Raw genomic sequence first — 16254 nt, forward strand, 5'->3', positions numbered from 1 at the left:
GTACAATTTTTAAAAATGCGGGCAAAAAACACCTCCGGCTTTCCGCCTCAGAGGACAACAAAGAAAGTTATGGCGCGCTTGCAGTCAGCGCTTTAAAAGGCCGAGGTGGGCGTGGCCTCCTAGGTGGGCGTGTCCTATCGTTAGGGCCACGATGGCGGCCGAGCAATCCTCCCCTGTCTTCAGCGCTAGGTCCGCTGGATCAGGGTCAATGACAGGCGAATTATGAGCAAGTGATCAGGGTGAGTACCCAGTCGTTTTAAAATCAAAGTTTCACACAAATGTACAATTTTTAAAAATGCGGGCAAAAAACACCTCCGGCTTTCCGCCTCAGAGGACAACACAGAAAGTTATGGCGCGCTTGCAGTCAGCGCTTTAAAAGGCCGAGGTGGGCGTGGCCTCCTAAGTGGGCGTATCCAGTGCAATCTTTCATTTAATGATTTTTTTTTGACCATTCAAAATACATCTTTCAAAGAACTCATCCATGCACCCTAACTTTCTGTTTTCAGCAATCAAAATCCACCAATCACTGCTACTGATTAATTACCACAGAAACTCCACAGTTTTTTCCATTTTAAACTCTTATTTTTTCAACTGCCATTTCATTGCCACACTTCATCTGACTGCAGCAGAACCTTCTCTCACCATGTTTTCTGTCTGGATTGTTGGACATAGTTACATCTACTGGGCTCAGAGGTATGCTGATAACAGAAATTTACCTAACCTCAATTTACAAGATGTGGAAATTAAGTGGTTTGGCCACAGAGGATTAAAATGTCACCAATTGATACCATTGGTGAAAACCTTAATGCATTTGCCAAAACCTGACCTGTTAATTGTGCACTGTGGAGGAAATGATTTTGGCACTTTGACTGGGGTAGGTCTGGAAATGCTTTTAAAGGACACCTTTGAGCAATTGATGGCACTTTTTCCTCAAACTGCCTTGGTATATTCAAATATATGCCAAAGACAGAAATGGAGGTGGTCGAACCAATTTTGTCCACAAATTGAGAAGTCGAGGAAGCATGTAAACAAATCTGTTTCAGCTTACATGAGAGACCATGGAATGGGCTCCATGTACAACAATAACTTGCGTTACTACATGCAAGATATCTACAGAGGAGATGGAGTTCACTTCTCAGATGAGGGCAACAGAATTTTCATTTTGAATTTAAGACTGTGCATTGGTACATACTTAAAAGTACCTAAATGTACCATAAACCCAAAAGCTCTTCTCAGAGCTACCCTACATCTGATCACTCACAATTATTTTTTTACTCTAACTTTTTTCACTAATTTTCAACAAAATACGCTCCCCGGACCGCTACCCGGTACGCGAACCGGAAGCTAACCGCGCGAAATTTAAAAAAAAATTAACAATTTTCCCGCACATATGGGCCTCCTCAGCCACCCTCAGAAAACTTAGGGGGTCAAGATACGTCTACCGTACCCCCTTCTACCCATTCTGAACATTATTTGCCCTCCATCTTGTATCTTAATTCGACCGAAACACAAAATGGTGGACTCCCTTAACGCTTAAGGTTCGCGTACCGGGGCGCTCGCCAGTTCGCGTACCGGGGCGCTCCCCGGGAAGCGCTCCATTAAAAAAGGTGGGAAAGTAATTTACAGAAGAAACCCTTGAGACACTTTCACCAAATATAGATTTGCTCATACTACATACCAATCCCTACCATTTTCACAAATTTGGTTGGAATTCCATTTAGCCATTTAGCCTGTAGACCTCTCTAAATACCCTGAGGTAAATTACTTCACAAAACACATCTGAAGTGTTGGAATTGACAACCAATTAAAATGTTACTTTCATTTTCTATTTTTTTTTTTACCTGACATTTGATTGGTTATGTACCTGAATATATATAAAGGAAGAGAAGGAAACACAGCCATTTTGACTACTACTTCCTGGTGTACATTTCAATAGGATTTTCACTAATCACTTCAACTTCTTTGTAAAGGTAAGTTGTTATTTTAAAAACTGAAGTATATTGTGCACTATAAGTTAATATGGTAAACTTTTTCTGATAGTTATATACTATCCCTCTGTAGTAGTTATAGATTTAGATAGACTTCTCTGTTATAGTTATGGATGCAGTTAGGTTTCTCTTGTATAATTATGAATTTACTTACGTTAAATCACATACACTTTTTTATATTCCTACTTCCACTCTGATACTATACACTGCCCAAAGATAAATTCACTGTTAAAAACTGCCTATCTAAAATTAATCCCAACAGTGCCCTATCTCTACTAATATATTTTTTATCCAAATTTCAGACAAAATGGAAGGCGAACACAAAGTTTCATTTGAAATTGTCCTGCAAGAGACCAACCAAGAAATAATTGATCCAAATTATATAGAATTTATGGATGAAACTTGGGACCAAGAACTACTGCAATGTGTGCAAGCAGTAGATGTCCTCCTTGAAAATGAGGACATTTTACACACTCAAACATTACAAGCTATGTTCAATGAAAATAACGACATTTCAGACAGTGAAATGTTAGACATTTTATTAAATTTTGAAACACAATAAATAATTGCTTAAAAAATAAAGAAATAAAAAAATAATCAACAAAACCAACAATCAATTAACATACAGTATTTGAAAAGTCTATCATTCTTTTTTCCTTATAGTACGCTCCCCGGGCCGCTTCCCGGTTCGCGAACCGGGCGCTATCCACGCGGGGCCCTTTTAAAGCCTCCACATCAAACCTAGGGGGTCAGGGAGGATCTACTATGCCCCCTTATGGTCATTTCCCCCTTTGTTTTGGCCTCCTCTTGTCTCTCGATCCTACCGAGAGACAAGATGGTGGCCGCTCCGGACTGTTTAGAATGTTGACAGACACCGAAGAGCCAATCAGCTTCGCTTCGCGAAGTTCCGTTACGCGTCAAGTACGCGAACCGGGGCGCTGCCCGGAGCGCGCTTACAGATATATATCTTTTTTTGAACGTTAATTTCTCAAAATCCACTGGAGCACATATATTGAGACCTAGCAAAGGCACATCGGGCTAACAGTCCCTACAATTTTGCCAAGTTTCGTGCAAATCCATTCAGCCGTTCGGGCTAAAAGTGAGGCCAACCGCCCTATGGAAATTAACATGGGAAAAACGCGTTTTGGGACCCCCCTTTTTTCTCGGCCCCCCCTTGACGAACCCCCCCCCAAATTTTTAGGACCTGCCCAGAAGCAAAATGTTCCATTTTCCTGAAAATTTCAGCCAATTCCGTCCACAAACGCCAAAGTTATTAGACATAGAATTTTCAAAAATCCCATAGAGAAAAAATCCTAACTATATATACCTACTGGCGACCGCCAGTAGGTAATATATATATATATATGTACAGGAATTTATATAGCGCAAATCACCAAGCGGTTTCTAAGCGCTTGCTTAGGGAACCCGTCCTGGTGTTACCCTGTGAGATAACCCCGGCAGGGTATCCGCAAGGTGAAAGCCAGGCATCCCGCCGCGAGGGGCCGTTGTGGAGATTAAGCAAGCTATTGCCCAGAGTCGCAGAGTGTGAACCCGTGAATCTAGTAGGCACCGGAGCGAGAATTGTCGAGTCCATGGACATTTTAGGACTCAAGACCCCGCCAAACCGGGAATTGAACCCTGGTCCCGGGCTGACCTCTGCTTCCAGGTCTGCCTCCTCTAATCAGTGAGCCACACTTCTCCACTCCACTGGCGGTCACCAGTAGGTAGTTAGGACCTAGTTTCCATAAGAAATCCGCAACATTCTATTTGGAATAACGTTGGCGCCGGTTGACGAATCATCGCGAAATTTTCAAAACTGGTGGGGCACTCCGGTCCGCTCCTATCCTGAAAGTCTTGGTGTGATTCGTGAAGCGAGGGATGAGAAAAAAGGGGGTCCCCATAACGTGTTTTCCCCATGCAATTTTCCATATTTTCCAGTATTGGGGTGTCTTTCATAGATTCACATGCCTGAATTATTCCCCGTCGTCGGAGTGGGAGTCCCACGGTACATAAAAAACGCAATAATATGCACAGAATAACCAAAAAACCTTGGTAATAACCAACCAGGAAGTAAAGTAGCCCTAAGCTACAAGAGCAAACACTTTCACACTCATGACTATCCTAGTCATTTTGTATAGACAAAACTGCAGCCAATCAGGCGACAGCACCCACCAGAATGTTCTCCCCAGAGGCTCAGGCTCTCAGATTGTCTACCGCACGTCGTGTGAAGGGAGTCTCCCTGAGCTCTGTCCAGTACTTCACAACTTTGGCTGGTTTTTACCTACTTTAAGAATGTCATCTTCTAAATCTCTCTTCAGGCCTTGTGAATCTTGTGGGAAGCTCAGGCTTTTTTAGGAAGATCCCCACAAGAAATGTATTTATTGCCTGTATCCGGACCATGAGGTAAAGGATTGTAAGATCTGCAGGACCTTTCCTCAGAAGACCCCCAGAGACAGGGAAGGTCGTCTTCTCCTGTGGCTGCAGAAAATCAAGGATCAGTACAACCCCCTATCTGAGGTAGGAAGTGTAGCCTCGAGGTCAACTATATCCTCTAGGAAGAGGATGGCTGAGGAAGAGGTATCTTCCCCTGGGGCTAAGGTGTCGAGAAAAGCTCAATCCACCAAGGATTTTAGGTTGCCTTCCTCCTCTTCTTCAAAAAAGGCTTCTCCACCTTCAAAATCTAGACCTAGTACGCCCCCGAGAAAGTCTGGAAAGTCTTTGTCATCAAAAAGACTGTCACAGAAAGATTTACCTCAGAAAATGACTTCGTTAACGACGGCGTCGTTGACGGCTCTTTAACGTTGACGATCACCTTTTCATCGCCAAGGCCTAAAATGATAATGTCTTCGACCTCTTCCCCGTCGACGCTGGTCTCTGTTTCAGTTCGACCCATCTCATCGGCGAAGGTAATGCCATCGGTCATCGACGCTCCATCATCGACGAAGGGTAAGAAGGTCCTGTCGACGAAGAACACCTCGAAGGTGCCTACCCCGTCGACGATAGCCACCTCGTCGACGAAGATCACCTTGCCGTCGACGACCTCACCGTCGACGAAAATTACATCGTCGTCGATGACCACATCGTCGACAAAGATTGCCTCGTCGTCAAAAATATCGTCGATGAAGATTGCCTTGTCGTCGAAAACATCATCGAAGATGATTGCTCCGTCCACGAACTTGACTGTCTCGTTGGCGGCCACTGTCCATACACCATCTCCATCGACGGCACCGTTGACGCCTCTTCTTTCGTCTTGTAAAGAATTACAAGTTTGGTCTGCTGCACCGTCTGCAGTCACCTTTGCCTCGCCGTCTACCGCAGCTTCTTTATTAAAAAGACGGGGCTCTTCACTAGCGGCTGTCTCCCTGCTGAAGTTGCCTGAACAGCTATTGGACTCTGAAGAGCAATCAGATGTGGATGAGAGGTTCCGCGCAGCTAGGAGTCCATCTGAGCTGCTTATAAAATATCAAGACGAGGATCAGGAAGAAGAGCAGTTCCTTGAGCCTACAGGTCAGGCTCCTGCCAAGGTGCCTACGGCACAGATGCCGTTAGCTCTCCTCAACAACTTACATAATATGTTGGAAGACTACTATCGCCGGTTCCCTCCATCTGAATCGGCAGAGTCGCTCCCTTCGACACCCATGCCTCAAGCCTCTGTAACGGCGTTTAGACCTCCAAGACAATCTTCTCCAACACCAGCATCCGAAATACGATCTACAATTCCACCTTCTCCGGCGCCATCCCACCATACCCAGGAGGCTGACACCACTGATGAGGACAGGGAAGAAGGAGAAGTTGATGATAAGTCTGTACTGTCGGAGTGGGATGTACCCCATCACCATCTGCTCCACCTGCTGCGGACTCTCGACCTGTAGATATTGGAGGATTCCATCTCATAATGGAAAGAGCAATAAAAAGGTTTCTAATTTCCATGGAAACGAAACAGGATGACTGTTTCCTTTACGATTTTAAGGACCAATCGCAGAGGCAAGGGAAAACAATTCCCATAATATACTTCATCTGGAAAGAGGGGCTGAAGATCATGTCAACACCACATTCTCTCCCTGCAGACTTGCCTCGCGTAGACAAGAAATATAAGGCACCACTCACCTCGCCTGCATGCCTTATATGGCAATCAAAGACGGATTCAGTTGTCACCCAAGCGGCCCAGAGACGGGCCAGAAACCCCTCTTCACCGGTAACCGCTCCACTTGACAGGGATGGCAGATGTCTGGACTCCATTGGCAAAAAAGTCTCAACTATAGCTGCAACTACTGTTCGTGCTGCAAACTCCCTAGCAATATTAGGGAGATACGATAGACAAATGTGGTCGGATATCTCACCATATATTGAAAAGCTTCCAGAGCCTGAAAGATCAGAAGCCAGAAAGATCTTGCATGAAGGGGAGTGTACTTCTGCAGAAATGATGGATGCAGCAGTAGATGTGGCATCTACAGGCTTCAGGTAGTAGGCGGGGGCAGCAGTGCTGAGAAGGCAGGATTGGCTGAAGTCAACATCCTTTCGCCAGGAGGTCCAGGCTAAGATCATCGACATGCCGTATGATGGGGAGTTTCTCTTTGGCCAGCATATCGACGAGGCCCTGCAGGCCATAAAGGAAGACACGGAAACGGCAAGGTCACTGGGAAGCCTGCAGTTTCCTAAGTCGTCCTTTCGTGGTGCCAAAGGACGTGGATCCTTCTCCAATAGAGGAGGCTACTCTCAGCAACGATCGTACCAAGCCTCTCAAGGTAACCAGAGGTATCAACCGTACAAACAGCAAACATACGGACAGCGAGGTAACAATTACTCACAAACAAAAAGGAAGTCTTCATATCGGGGACGAGATTCCTCCAGGAAACACCTGCCACCATCTCTGCCCATTCCCAAATCGAAAGTTGGAGGAAAAGTATCCCCTTTCTACTCAAACTGGTCCAAAATTACTACAGACAGGTGGGTCCTGGATGTAGTGGCCCGGAGCCATGCTTTAGAATTCATCAAAACCCCTCCAAATTCTCCTCCCAAAGGCCCACCTCCAGCTCATCTCAAGGAGCTGTTCTCCCAAATAAATGTAATGATCCGGAAAGGAGCAATCGAAAAAGTCCCTCAATTGCAAAAGGGAACGGGGTGCTACTCGAGGTTCTTCCTCATACTCAAGAAGTCAGGGGAATGGCCCCCCATCCTTGACCTGCGTGCCCTCAACAATGAAGCGTTCCGGATGTTAACGCTTCAAGAAATCCTCCAGCTTCTCTCGGAAGGGGATCACATGGCCACCCTCGACCTTCAGTGTGCTTATTTTAATGTACCGATCCTTCCCAGGCACAGAAAGTTCTTAAGATTCAGAGTGGCTGGCAGGGATTTTCGGTTCAAAGTTCTCCCATTTGGACTTCGTTCAGCGCCCCGTGTTTTCACGAAAGTGTTAGCTCCAGTGGCAGCGCATCTTCGCTTAGAGGGCATTCAAATCGTCCCATACTTGGACGATTGCCTTATCAAGGCCAGTTCTTTAGTAACAGCAAGAGCGCATGTTCAAAGATGCCTGTCACTATTCCAGTCTCTGGGTCTCTCAATCAATTCCGAAAAATCCCATCTAACTCCGTCTCAAAGAAAGTCATTCTTGGGAGCCACACTAGACACTCAACTCACTCAGGCTTTCGTCTCAAAAGAAAGACAGCTCAAGATCTGCAAGATGGCTCTCCTACTGCAACAGAAAGAGTATGTTTCAGTTCGGATGTTCAAATCTTTCCTAGGGATGATCTCATCCTGCATCCCTCTGATACCCATCTGTTGTCTCCGAATGAGACCTTTGCAAGAGGAATTCAACCTCCAATGGTTGCAGGTTTCGGGGTCATTCGACGACATGATCAGCATAACTCCTCGTATGAGAGAAGTCTTTCACTGGTGGATTCAAAGGAAAAATTTGCAAGAGGGATGTGCATTCCTGACGGAAGTACCAAGGTTTACCATCACCAAAGATGCTTCCCTCAAAGGATAGGGTGCACACCTTCAAGGAATGACTGTCAACGGAAAGTGGAATGTGCAACAAAGGAAGTGGCACATCAATCTTCTAGAGCTGCGAGCCATTTTCTTGGGCTTGAAGTCCTTTCGAACAGTCATCAAGGGGTCAGCGGTTCTAATTTGGACAGACAATACAACAAGTATGCATTACTTAAACAAACAGGGTGGTACAAAATCGGCCCTTCTCTCTCAGCAAGCCCAGGAGATTTGGGATTGGGCTCTGGATCACAAAATCAATCTTTCAGCGGTTCATGTTCCTGGGATATCCACTGTACTAGCGGATTCTCTCAGCTGATCTGCAATATCCAATCACGGATGGGAGATCCATCAACCGACGCTGGACCGAGTCTTTCGGGAGTGGGGTCACCCCGACCTGGACCTGTTTGCAACAATTCAGAACCGCAAATGCCCACACTTTGCAAGCTGGCATCCCCACATGGACTCATGCGGGGATGCGCTTTCGATGAACTGGTCTCAGATATATGCATACGCCTTTCCTCCGATTCCGTTGGTTCCCAGAGTCATCCGCAAAATGAAGAGGCAGCCGTGTTGCCTCATTCTCATTGCTCCCAGATAGCCTCGCCAATATTGGTTCACCAAGCTTCTCCTCCTCTCAGAGTGCGATCCCATTCAGTTTCAACCAATACCGAATCTTCTGACTATGCAAGGGGGTCAAATTTGTTACCCGGACCCAGCCTCCTTGAAATTAGCAGCTTGGCTCCTCAACACATTGAGTTCGCACATTTAGATATCCCTGCGGATTGTCAAGAGGTTTTAGCCAATGCTAGAGCACCTGCCACGATACAAGCTCAAATGGAAAAGATTCTGTGCCTGGTGTCACTCTGCCAATTTACATCCAATTCATGCTAAACCAGAACAGATTTTGCCGTTCTTTCTTCAATTGGCTAGATCAAGTTTATCTCATTCCACGCTGAAAGTATTTTTGGCAGCCATTTCGAGATTCCGTCAGGATGGCTCTACCTCTCTTTAAACAAAAAATAGAGGGAGAAGGAGGTTAAACCAAACCAGGTCGGCCTCCAGTCAATATATGCAATACAGGAACCCTATGTGAAGGGTCCGGAGACCTGGTAGGTATTGTGTGGTTACTGCTTACTAAGTCAGTGTGTACCAAATCATGTAAGAAAGAAACATTTCTTTCTAGAGTCCCCTCACTCACCGGGGTTGCCCCACGGTGACATGCTTCATCATTGGGGCCATCCCCGTTCTCTACGAAAAGGGGCGTGCTGCGACAAGGCGACTACGCTGGAGCACTGGTTTTGTGAGATGACTATGTGTGGTGCAAGTGTGGTGATGGTGGAGTGGGTGTGAAATTAAAAATACCGTGCTAGTGGGCCTCAACAATTTATTTTGCTCCTAGTGTGGTATAAAAAATTAAAAAGGGGTAACACTGTGTTCTAACTTTTACTGAGCTAGATCAGTGTTATGGTTAACATGTTTCAAGCTCCCCTAAGCTTTTCTTCAGGACCATACAGGGTCCAGCCCTGTATTGCCACTCCTGTATTCAAATGAAAAAGTGTTTATAATAATAAATACTAATTATTTATATTAAACGCTGTTGATAATAAAACATGCGTGTAGTTGTACATACGGTTTGTATTTTACTTGGAATGATAAAAGAGTGTTTGATTACACCCCATGGTCTTAGGCAAGGGCAGGAACGCCTCGTGGAAACATTGTTCCTATCGGCAAACCCGCTCGGTACTACCTGGTGCTTCCTCACCCGACCGCATACTGTGCTCCAGCGTAGTCGCCTTGTCGCAGCACGCCCCTTTTCGTAGAGAACGGGGATGGCCCCAATGATGAAGCATGTCACCGTGGGGCAACCCCGGTGAGTGAGGGGACTCTAGAAAGAAATTTTTCTTTCTTACATGATTTGGTACACACTGACTTAGTAAGCAGTAACCACACAATACCTACCAGATATCTACCTCTCTTTATTCTGCTAGAATAATTCAACAATTTTTCAAAGGGTTATTCCGAATGTTTCCTCCTATTCGACGTCCACCTCCATCCTGGTATTTAAATGTGGTGCTCGCTCAGCTCATGCGTAACCCCTTTGAACCTATTCATAAAGTGTATCTCAAGTCCCTTTCAAGGAAGGTTTCTCTACTTTTAGCCCTAACGTCAGCAAGAAGGGTCAGCAACATTCAGGCGTTTACAATCAAGTCTCCTTTCTTACAATTCACTTCAAATTCAGTGGTGCTTCGTACCAATCCAAGTTACATGCCTAAGGTTCCCTCTGACTTTCATCTTAATGAGCCAGTAATTCTAAAGACATTTTTTCCAAAAATCCGCAAACATCGGCAGAAAAAGCCTTGCATTCCCTAGATATCAGGAGATGTCTCAAATTCTATCTCCAACGAACTGCAACAATGCGGAAAACAGATCAGTTATTCGTAGCATATGGAAGGCTACGTTAAGGATACACTGTATCCAAACAGCCCGTTGGATGTCCTCAACGATTAGTCTGTGTCATCAGCAGGCGGGAAGGCCTCTACAATCTTTGCCAAGAGCACATTCCACTAGATCGGTCTCCTCTTCCACCGCTCTCTTTGCTGGTGTGCCTCTTCATCAGATCTGCAGAGCGGCAACTTTGTCCAACAGGCAAACGTTCACCAAACATTACCGTTTGGATGCTGCAAGTGATGCAGATACTTCAGTGGGACGAGCAGTTCTTCGCAATATTTTCAAATAAGGTGAGCCTCTGTTCTCCCTCCTTCACTATGCTCTTTTTAGACGCTTATTCTTACATGTTATTCTCTTTTGCCAAGCATGCATATATACTGTGATACAAGGAGCGTCTAATGAGATTATGTTTTGTACTGCTATTTACTCTGATTCAGGCATGTGAATCTATGAAAGACACCCCAATACTGGAGAAGAACAATAGTTACTTACCTGTAAACTTTGGTTCTCCAGTATTGGTGTCTTTCCTAGATTCACATGCACCCACCCACCTCCCCTCAGAGGCTCCTCAGGTGATTATGTTGGTTTCACTCCTGTGCGAGAAAATCTGAGAGCCTTAGCCTCTTGGGAGAACATTCTGGTGGGTGCTGTCGCCTGATTGGATGCAGTTTGGTCTATACAAAATCACTAGAATAGTCATGAGTGTGGAAGTGTTTGCTCTTGTAGCTTAGGGCTACTTTACTTCCTGGTTGGTTATTACCAGGGTTTTTTGGTTATTCTGTGCATATTATTGCTTTTTTTATGTACCGTGGGACTCCCACTCCGATGACAGGGAATGATTCAGGCATGTGAATCTATGAAAGACACCAATACTGGAGAATCACATATTACAGGTAAGTAACTATTGTTCTTCATCGCAGCTACAGCTGAACGGCTGAACGGAATTACACCAAATTTGGCAAAGTTGTAGTCCTTGATTTAGACTCGTGCCTTTTGCTTATATGGTGTAAATTTGTTCGGTAGTTCCTGAGAAAATGACAATTAAAAGTACATATATATCCATGGCCTCCGTGGATGCGCGCATCTTGCGCGCACTATAAGCGGACCATCCCGATTACGCGCTGGCTGTCAAGTGGTTGTCAACATTCGAAACCAGGTAGTGTTCGCATCCATTTTGTGCCTTGGTAGAAGCGAGGGTCTGGAAATTAGTGCAACAAGTGTTCAAAATGTATAAAGGGGCAGGTAGGAAATATTTTGACGCTCTAGACCTGCTGAGGGGGTCCCACAGGGATCCCTAGGGCCCACCATTTTTTTTATTTTTTTTTGTTGAAAAAACAGAAATGTGTGCTGGGTGCATGGATCCACCATAAAAAAATAAAAAAACGAAGTGCGGGCTCCATTGCTTGTTTAAAAATTAGCTACCTGGGATGGTCAAATCCCGGGGTCTAATATATTAAATTTGTACAGGGGTGTGGAATTTATTAAAATATCTACTTGTCCATGGAGCAGGTTGCTTCATAAATCTAATTGTCCTTTAACAAAATCCACTTGTCCCTTTGGTGCCATGTAGTGCGGCGACAAATTATGGCAGCAATCTCATTATATAAGAGCTCTTATATGGCCTCTCTGATTATGCCAGGGCTCATACCATGGAAGTGTTTGAATACTAGCAATTCCTTTATGTTGCCATGTTTCGGCAGATCTACATACTGGGCCTGAAGGTAGTGGTAAGCAATAGTTTCAAGGTTGGAATGCCCCTTTGAGTCTGTGCAAACCTACTAACCTGCATGTTTAAGGGTTTTCAACAACTCTTCTCTAATCTTGTCCCATACTGAGAAATGTTGGAAATTTACTCCTGATAATGGCAGACACAAACCTTCTTGCTGAATTAGGAAAAAAGTGATTGGAGCGAAAATGAACTTGCAAACACTCAGGTTTTCGCATGAGCAAATCTACACATGCACATATTGCGCATGCTAAAATGCAGTTCACAAATATTTTCTAGGACTACAATTTCTTGTCCTACTTCTGTTAGTTCTTGTGAATTCACGAAAACCATAAAGCTAAACTTAATGCAAGTACATATACCAAGGGTGCACTTTTGAGACTTTCTTTAATAATTGGGCCCCTAATTTTGTCTGGCCTTAACCATGACCTTTTGGGTTTATTGAAATTCTCTCTCTCTCTGTATTGGCTGGCTTCACTGTGAGTGACAGCATTCTGCTCTTTCACAAGGAGCATATCGGCACACAACAAAGTTTTGTTGAGTGCCAATAACAAATTTGGCAGTGTTTGCTTTTTGAGACCAAAAACAATTTTTGCTTTTGGCAATGTTTGTTGTAATGGTGAAGGCCCAGCAGCTCTCACACTAAAACACTGACCAGCAATTTCAGACCTACTGGCTTTGCCAATGCTTGTTTATTTTTATGTTTTCCATAATCTTATTGCTACTGGTTACTCTGATTTTCCAATATGAATATCTTTGGGAAATACTAGCATGCATCAACACATTTTACTAAATGATGCTGCAAATAAATGGTACCTGAAATTTTACAGTAGTTTAGCAAAATGTTTTTTTTCCCTACTTTCATTTACCCTACTTTCATTTAGGAACATTTTATATTGAAAGCTAAGAATCATTAATCTTGCTTTCAGGCTTCTGCAAATATTTGCATCTAATCATAGAGCATTCTGGGAGCATTATGCATAGCTTCATATTGCTAAACTTTGAAACCGTGTGTATACATTTTTATACTGGAACCACTGTCAGTAGTGCAGTCAGAATTTACATTAATTTAGAGCGTTCACCCTAATAATAAAGGCTTTAAATTAATGAACCATAAATACAAATTTGAACAGCATTAACATATGCACACAAATATTAACTTAACTGCAGGCAGTTCCCTTCCCTGACCTTTAATGTGGTACTGCAAAATGGCAGCCAAAGGGTTTGTGCTGCAGTGGGTTGGGCCTACTTGTCCCAAGGACAAAATACACATTAAAACTTGTTGACCCCAAACAATATGTCCTGGGCGTCGGGCTATAGGAATTCCACATCCCTGTTTGTAGCCCGGGGACCGCCATTCCTTGGTGCTACAAAATAACTGGGTGAGGAAGCTCAAAGGTCCGTCTAAGCCCCGGGGATTACCACCCTCCGGGGCTTTTTATATTTTGGGAGATGGGCCGCGTGGTCTCCATTCTGGAGCAGTCGAAAGCCTTGGGGAACACCACCTCCTAAGATTGGCTTCTGCTGTGTCTCGGGATGTCTACCCCCGGGACACTGCTGTTTGATACGGCAGGGCGGGTCATAGCAAACTTGAGGTTTTATTAACAAGTGCTATTTCGCTGCAATTTTTTTTTTAAAAGCCAAAACTGCAGTAAAAATTATATCGCCCTATTTACTAAGTAACGCTAAAATGCATTAATGCATGGTAGCAGCCAGTTTGCTAAGGGCTCGCATCGTATCTCCAATGAGTTGCAATGTAGGCATTCCCAGAGGCAAGGTAGGTGTTCCTATGACAATATAACATGGAAGAGGGAGGTAGGACAACAGCGTTGTATTTACAAGGGGGCCCTGGATTTGAGGACCGATAGCAAAACTCTCGCTAATTGCGGTTTATGTCGGATCCTAATGTCTGTTCTGAAGTAGACTTAAACATGTTTAATATTCGAGGTGGATTGGGGGCAATATTTACAAGGACAGTGTTAAAATTATCTGCACTTTAGCTTTAGGAAAGTGTTGTTAAATTTGTTGTTGTTTCCTGGAAGCGTAAGCGGAGTTGGCTGGACTAACGTATGCCACTGCTGCGCGAGGCTGTGAACCATGATTCCGGAGCTATGGGCGTGGTTCCTTCGTGAGCTATATGAGAAATCAACTGATTCGGGTGTCCATGTTGTAGTGCTGACGTCACCCGGGTCTTAAATGCAAATGTGTCATTATATCTGTAAAGTACCTCAGCATGGCCAACATGGAAGGTATGGGGTATCACTGACTCTATATTCAGCCATAGTTGCACACATAAAAGATGGTGGACATGACATATTTCTGCGAATATGAATGTTTGTTGTACATTCAGTGGAGTGTTGTAGCTGTAGTAATACAGGCCTATGAAAGATTTAGGATGCAGTTTTTGGCACATGAAGGGCAGCTAATATATATATACGTATGTGATTATTCAGGTACACTGTTCGAACTTGGTGCTGGAAATGAGTGTTCGTGCCTCTGAGTCACGCCCACATCCTGTTATTGAAGAGAAATGATGTAATCTACGCCTGCCTGAAAATGTACTGTAAATACGGTGCTCATGTAAATTGCTGATATAGTTTTGGGTTGACTACGCCCTATATAAATATGCACACACTCCCTTTTTTCTACGCAAACACCATTTTGTATTCAAATCTTTTTTAAAGTGTTGCCCCAAATTCTTATTAATATAAGAGGGCATGATTTACTTTCAGATAAAGTAGAATAGAAGTGCTATTACAAACACTCCCTCACTACTTCATCTTTCTTTTTTGTTTTTTTGCACATTTCTTTTCAATAACTCTTTATGAAAACATTGTGACTGTTAAGGATTATTTTATTATTTGTTAATTGACATTAATATTTTTTTTCATGTTTACTGCTTGCAACGATAAACCTCCAGTCCCCCATAAGTGAAAATACGTCACAGTACTACACAATATACATACTGTTAACCCATTTTCACTCTAGAAGAAAAAGAGAATTACTTGATCATTTTTTTTATATTTGTACATATTTCAAACCTTCTTTTTCTGCGTCTTCATGTATTATTATCGCAAATTGACAATACTACGAACTGTTCTTACGTCATTTCGTTTCTAATGTACAATTATACTTTTACACACTACATTTAGAAATCATAATAATATACTTGCATTAGAAAAATATATCAAGCATAAACTTATATAATTAATTTACCTCTCTTTAGAATTCTTTCCTCCTTCCATCGACATACATCCAACTCCTCTGGAGGGAGCATAATGTTATATATATTACAATATATATATATATTAACTTTATGTTCCCTCTGAGGAAATGGACGATAAACTGAAGATGAATCCGACGATCGTAAACTTTATCTTGCTCATAGTTTGGTCACCCGTAATTAAATCACAGAAACTAAACTAATCATCCTACGGGTGTGGTATATATATCCTTTTTGGTTATCAAGGCACTATGGAACCAATTTACTGCTCCTCCCATTTTTTTGTTACGTTTTTCAGTTGACACATGCTCACATTTCCACTGTTTAACTTGCGCATGTGTTTTTCTAAACGTGAAACTTGTTAAACAGTTTTAGTTTTGTGTTATATCCTCATTCGTATTTGCTCTTTCTTTTTCTTTTCATTCTCTCTCTCTTTTATTACACGAGTATTAAAATAAATGCCTTTGTATTTATTATTTAAAACAAGTATATTGATTGGTTACTGTGTTTAGTTTCTGTCCACAATTTTAACCACTTGGCTGCTAAGGCACATGATGCTCTTCCATTGACTTTCCATTGAAATCAATGGAAACTCCATGACGAGTTACCCTTGTCATTAGCACTGAAGGGGTTAATACACTTCCCCACCCAAAACCCCTATTATCCTTATTTTTTAAAAAGGTCCAATTCGATTTTTTAAATTTATTCGAGTATTAAAATAAATACATCATTGTTGATGTGCGAGTTCCTTAACTTATACACAGTTGATTGCCACATCTCTGAATATCTGGAGGTACCTGGTGGGCTAGTTGGCCCCCAGGGACCCACAGGATTGAGGAGGAATTAATTTTCTAACTTAAAACGCGCCACAGGGCATGTTT

At 43.2% G+C, this 16254-nt stretch overlaps 1 protein-coding gene across 4 annotated transcripts in view; it reads left to right on the plus strand.

Annotated features, from left to right (window-relative positions):
• Positions 1–16254, plus strand: part of LDAH (lipid droplet associated hydrolase) — a 1444635-nt gene that overhangs the window by 1072596 nt on the left and 355785 nt on the right. The gene's annotated exons all lie outside the window — the stretch shown is intronic.

Source organism: Lissotriton helveticus, chromosome 6 (assembly GCF_964261635.1).
Source record: "Lissotriton helveticus chromosome 6, aLisHel1.1, whole genome shotgun sequence".
Lineage (NCBI taxonomy): Eukaryota > Metazoa > Chordata > Amphibia > Caudata > Salamandridae > Lissotriton > Lissotriton helveticus.